Genomic DNA, 6,978 nt, shown 5'->3' on the forward strand with positions numbered 1-6,978 from the left:
AAGATCCAGCGACAGGAGACTGTGTTCCAGACACGGAGGGAAGAGGTGCTATGGTGATCTCGACCTCTAGTCAGGGCACTGTCCACTCTCCACCAGACCTACGAGGCCAATGGACAGGATAGTTGTAACTCACTGGGGCCTCCCTCCTCTCCTACTTAGGAACCCAAGTCTGCACGCAGTAGCAAAATACATGGGAGCATGAGGACAGGGCTACCCAAAGCCTGGGGACTCAGCGTGGCGCCAGAGCTGGTGGGTTAGGGCTCCAGGTAGGGAGAGAGCATGCAGAGCTCTGATGAAGAATGCTGGCCTGGCAGAGCACCAGAGTACCAAGAGAACTGTCCTGCTCTCAAGGGGAGTCAAGGAGAGCTTCCTGTAGAGAGGGAGTTGGCCTCTCTCCGCGTGAGGAATGCTCTTGGCTCCGAGCCCCACCTCCAAGTGGGGGCTGAACACCCAGCCTTCCCTCCCAGAGAACCTGCTGGAAACTCCCATTCAGGCTGAAACTAGGACTCCTGAGAAAGAAAGAGAATAAGAGCTGCGATAGAGGAGATCTTGCTTGGGGAGCGTGAGAAATTCGCTTCCTTAAATGCACTGCTTGTTACGCTTAAATGCACTGCTCATGGTCTACAAAATATGGGTGATGCGTAGACATTGCTTGATGTGTGTAGACCGTTTTCTCTTGGGGATCAATGTGAAGCATCATTCAAGTTCCCCAAATAAATGATATGGTCCAGTCTTTCCTCCATTCCCACATATCACATCAGGATGAAAATTTGAGCAGTATTAGATGCCCTTGCAGGGGCTGCAGAGATTCTGCTGAGAGAAGTATGTAGCAGAAAAGGAAAAAACCAAACAGCTATTGGTGGTACATCGTCTGGTGGCAAACTTCCTTCCTAGTGGGATGAGGAAATTTTTTTTCTTGTATCCAGATACCTTGACAAGCTGTTCACGGCGTCGATAGTCAGGGCAAACCAGAGGGACCCACTTTGCTCTGCCTTCTGAAGTGGGAGATGCTGTGAGTTTCAGAAGTCTCTGTGATGGATGAGATGCCCTCGCTGGAGAATGGAGATGAAAGGAGATGTGATAGGGGAGGTTGAAGCAGGGTGAGTGGCTGTGGGGCTTGGGGAGAGAAACCTACCGGGCAGAAACTCACTCTAGAATCGGGCTGTCCGATGCTCTATTCACAGTCACCTGCTGCAGGGGCTTTGCTGTCACCTACAGCCCCACCCTCACTCGTCCCACCACCAACTTTGTCAGCAAAAGTCTCTCTAACCGCAAGTGGCTTTCACAAATGGTGCTGTGAAGGAAAAGCACAGCAAACTAGAAGGGTTAGTGTTCTGTATTTTGGGTTGAAATACAGTGGGGTGAAAGGGAAATGAAATGAATAGTCACAGAACGGGAGCTACAGGGGAAATTGAGAATGAAACTGAAATAAAACAAGGAAGCAAAAAAGAGAGGAGAAGAAACACAAGGCCTTGAAATCCCTTGGCCCATGGGAGGTGGGAGATGGAGGGATCAGGAATGAAGTTCCTTCCTCCTGTGCGGGTGGAGCTCCAGCCACCTCATTTCACTATTACAGTAAAAGGTGCCCCCGTAAGGCTGGCTGAGGTGAGGACTTCCAGGTGACTGACGTTGAAATGAGAGCTTAAACGCCATCGCGTGTCACATAATGGCATAATAGTTTCTCTTCCCAGAATAATAATAACGCATTTGACAAAAAGCTTTTACATGAGTAAAGAGAACATAATTTCTGAATATTTCATGAAAAATTGCCATAGAATAAAATGATCATTAAATATGTAAATGCTATTAACACATGCTTATGACACTCATAACTCGTCTCTTATATAATCCGATCTCTGTGCCCTCATTTGTCACTTGGTCATGGGCTCCACGAATCAAAATGTGGTGCAGCGTCTCACAAAGAAGCAAGTTGATGAAATGCACAAAAAATATCTCTTTGTCCACTAACAGGAGGTTTCTACGTTTGGGTTTGTTGGTCTTGAGCAGAGGAGGAAAGGTGGCGATCAGCCCCCTACAGAGGATTGATGTGATGCCAGGTGGTAAAGAGCCGTCTAGATGAAAGATAAGCCCAAGTGTCCAATCTCAAGCAGAGACCAGTGGTCTCCACAGGCTCCTTTAATGTAGTACTAAGAAAAGATTAAGAAAAAAATTTTAAATTACCCTTTGTTCATCATAAGTGAGCCAGTTTTCTAGTTTCTCGTGAGGGCTTCCAACGTGGTATTTATTACTTTAAAAATAAAATAAAATGAACCTGGCAAGAGCAGTCTCCCTTATTCTAACCCTCATTACCATGCATTTTTTTCCACTTTCATTAGAGGAACCAAGGCCTGCTACTCAAAGCGCAGTCTGTGGACCCACAGCCGTGGCATCACACAGAGTATATTCAAGATGCAGAATCTCAGGCCCCACCCAGAGCTACTGCATCAGAGTCTACATCTAAAATTTTTTTAAATTTTATATTGGAGTATAGTTGATTTACAATGTTGCGTTAGTTTCAGGTGTACAGCAAAGTGATTTAGATATACATATACATGTATCTATTCTTTTTCAGATTCTTTTCCCATAGAGGTTATTACAGAGTATTGAATAGAGTTCCCTGTGCTATACAGTTGGTCCTTGTTGATTATCTATTTTTTGTATAGTAGTGTGTATATGTTAATTTTAACAGCATCCACAGGTGGGTTGTATGCACATCGGTGGTGGCTTTACGACAGTGTCAATTTGGATAAGCTCGAAAGACATTGCTCCTGGAGGGCCCCCAGTTAGAGTGGCCAGAGAGAAATTTGCAGGAACTGGACAAGATGGAAGTGGAGCAGTTTCCCTCGCTCTCTGAGAATCCTCGTAGCCGCCACGAGACACACAAGTGCATGTTGCTGGGTCCAGCTTTTCCTCACTCTCCCCCATTCCACACCCAGCTCTCCTTTCTGACTGTCAGCCCTGCTAACCAAAGGAACTCCAAGCCCACATCCTGACTCAGAGGCAACAGCCTCCCATAGATTCACCAGCATCCCTTCTCCTTCCCGCTGGCATCTGAGATATTCCTGAAAGCTCTGACTTGTCCACACAGACCAAATCTTCAGGAAGTTTCCTTAGTGACTTTCCTTTGATTCTTCAATTCCACTTACTGGACTTACTTCCCAGATCATCTCATGATTATAATAGGTTCAATTCCTAGACTAGACCCCTTGCTCCATATTATTCAGGGTGGTCCTGCTTCCCTGGTGGCACTCTCATTAATGACACATTAAAGTTTGGGAAGCCCTGGTCTACGTTGCATATATGATTAACAAGGAACACTGCAAGTTATCCATTTTAAGCAAGCCCACTGGCCCTATTCCTTAGAGGGTTTATCTGAATGAATTATGTGCTTTTCAAGCAGTGATGTAGGGAGCTTTTGGAGTCTCTGGTTACTGTGTGTGAGTGCCCTTTAGTTGCATTATTGCAATTAGTTAAGTGGGGACAGTGCAGCCTGGGGAACCTACTGAAGTCCCTTCAGCTTGGTTGAATGTTTTAGCTCAAAAGAGGTGGAAGGTAGGAGTGAGAAGTTCCCACTTTGGATACCTCCTTATTTGATTCTTATGAGTTTTCCTGGTGCATTTCTGAGTGATCAACTGTGAGTTCTTTGAGTTCTGTATTGACTCCTTCTCTTTCATTTGCAAACAATAGAAACTGACTCAAAACCAGCCTAAGATGGTTAAAAATACTGTTTTTTCTCACTTGACTGATTCTTTTTTGTTTGTTTGTTTGTTTAGGGGAGGAACCAATCTAGTTTCAGGTGTGAATTGATCCAGGGACTTAGTGATGTCATGAGGACTGAGTTTCTTTCCATCCTTCTGCTCTGTATCCTGTGTTGGCCTCATTTCTGGCAGGATTTCTTTCAGTGGCTGCTAGAGAGACTTCATAGCTCTAAGTCCAATGGAACAAACAAAGAGAACGCCTTCTTTCTGGTCACCTGGGCAAAGATTCTGAGATTAGCCTGATGGGACAAGATGGACTGGCTTGTGTCCCCTGCTTACGCATGACTCATCCACTTGGCCAGGAGAAGGGATGCTCTGATGGTCCAGGCCTAGGTCATAGGCATCGGGCCACCCTAGCAGCTGCAGTTGGAATATCGCCACCTGAAGTACCTTACAGTCTTGGGGATTGAGTACCAGTATGGCACAAGGCAGTTCTTTGCAGGGAGAATAGGGAATAGCTATAGGCAGGCACAAATAACCACCACTACTGTACGGAAACTAATAGATAGCTACTTCAGGTCTGTGCTGTAAAACACTTTGGTTTTTTTGTATTAGGTTTTCAGAAAGCAAATATAATAGGATATCATGGTTTCTAAATTTTTAATTCACTAAGTGTTCATTGTTGAAATTTTAGAAAGTGCAGGAAAGCATAAAATAGGGAGAAAAAAAATCACAATAATCTCACCACCAAGAGAAAATCATTGTAATCAGGTAGGTGTGTAAACTTTTTTCCAAGTAACTTACTAAAGAGTATTTTCCATATCATTAAATGTACTTCTACACTGTGTTTTTCAATAGTTGCATAGTTTTCCATTGTATTTTTATATTATTCCACAAGTCTCATATTGTTAGACCTTTTTTATTGTTTCTAAATTATGAACACTGTGTTTAAAATACTTACTATAAATCTTTGTGACCATCTATAATGATTTCCACAGGATAAATGCCATGCAAAGAACTTGCTGGGTTAAAAGACATGAACGTTTTCCAAATTTCCACCATTTTGCCATCCACAAATGTGTATCAATTTATGTTTCTATCAGATATGCATTTTTCTGCTTCCTCCATGATGATTATTAAAAATATATTTTAAGCTTGCCAATTTGATAAGCAAAAACATGGTCATTGTTTCCTTGGTACCGTTCCATGAAGTTAAGACACATTTTTATGTGAATATTGGTGCTTTTATATCTTTTTTGCTAAACTACTTCTTTAGGTCGCTTGCCCATCCTAAAAATTGGAGTATTTATGTTCCTGATTGTTCTGTTGGACACTTTCTATCCTAGGGATATTACTTCTTTATAATATATGTTAGAAATATATTTCGCAGTTTAACACGTACTTTTTAATTATTTTTAATTGAAATTCAGATTTTTCTTTTTCTTTTTTAGACCAAACAATCTTTCTATTTATATAACTTGCCTTTAATACCATTCTTAAAAATGTCTCCTTCACTCCAATAAACAGAAAAAAACAGAAGGAAAAAAAAAAGGAAATTCCAAAGTCTCTTCCAGGTACTCTGTGCTTTTAAAGAGATATTTAGTTACCGACTGGTACGAATTATACCAGTTCTGCTGCTGTCTCTCCCAATCTCCTTACCCGCGAAGGGGTAAGTTGTTGACAACCATTTCTGATGTAAATAATGTTATTTTGCACTGCATTTCCCATATGAATTTGGGTTTCTTTTCATTTGGATCATTCGTTTCCAATGATATGTGTGTCTGTTCTAGCCCCAGAAACACAATGTTTAATAACCACTACTTGGTAGTGTATTGTATTTTCTGCAAGTGCAAGTCACCTCTTATTATTTTGATTATGTAAAATTTGACTATTTTATCATTTTTTGGGATACTTTGTGGGATAATTTCGTCCCACAAGTTCTTCTGAGATTTTTATTGAAATTGCTTTAAATTTATGAATTAACTTGGGGAAAAATATTTCTTCCCATCCAATAGAATTGCATGTCCCTTTTTTTTTTTTTTCCTCCAAGAGTATCATCCCCCATTTTAAGCCCCACAAAACCAGGACACCCCTTGCTCTGACATTTGGAAATCTCGTGCCTGGGGCTGTCAGTAGTGCAAAGGCTCATCTTTCTTCTTCCTGGATGACCCAACTATCCTTCTGGCATTGCCAAGGCCTTCCAGTGGAGACTGGGGGCTCCCTGGAAAAGTCTTCGCAGCCAAATGAGATCTGAACTTGGAACTCCAGCCCTGCCGTGAGAAAGAGAGAGAATTAATAGGCCCCTCCTATGGTCTTCGCCTTACAGGAAAGAAGACAATTTGCAGACACTCAGCCGGCAGCATTTTCCTCAAGGAAAACTGGCTAGAACTCACAGTGGCAGAACCGGTCATTTTCTTCCACCTCAGAGCAAATTCTTTTAGAGCAGCAGGAAGTGAAATGGTACTCACACTATCAATTACCCCAGCTGTTTACCTAACGGACTCAGCTGCAGAGACAGCCATTTTCAAGACCAAAGGAATATAATATGCCCATAGTAACCCTGCAGTAACAAGCACCTCGGCAAACTCATGGTCTGAATTCAGGCGATTACAGTCTAGCTGCCAGGAAGATGCCATCCCATTATTGACTTATAATGCCATATTATTTATTGGGATAATTATCCTTTTCTACCCCTCAGGGGCCCAGAATCAGAGAGAGTAAGCAATTTATTCTTATTCATTCAGCATGTGAACCAATTTCAATTTAGAATAGATCTCTCCAAGATCTAGTACACTATGAGGGGGCATCCTGCAGGCTTTCGTCCCTACCCCTAAAGATTACAGGGCCTTAGAAGGCATTGTGTGAATCAGTGGGAACTTGGTTCTCCTAAGTTCAGTGAAACAAATTTCTGTTTTGTCAGAGCAGCTGTGCCGGAACGCTCACTCCCCACACCCGAATGTTAGCATCTTGTTCCTGCTCTCTGAGCTCCTTTATAATATTGTATGTATATAAATGAAAGTTAAAAGAGCACTGCAGGGCTTCCCTGGTGGCGCAGTGGTTAAGAGTCCGCCTGCCGATGCAGGGGACACGGGTTCCTGCCCCGGTCCGAGAAGATCCCACATGCCGCGGAGCGGCTGCCCCCGTGAGCCATGGCCGCTGAGCCTGCGCGTCCGGAGCCTGTGCTCCCCAATGCGAGAGGCCACAACAGTAAGAGGCCCGCGTACCGCAAAAAAAAGAGCATTGCATATATTCCACAGGACCCTGCCCAGGCATTATTATT

The sequence above is a fragment of the Orcinus orca genome, chromosome 18 (genome assembly GCF_937001465.1).
Source record: "Orcinus orca chromosome 18, mOrcOrc1.1, whole genome shotgun sequence".
NCBI classification, from domain to species: domain Eukaryota; kingdom Metazoa; phylum Chordata; class Mammalia; order Artiodactyla; family Delphinidae; genus Orcinus; species Orcinus orca.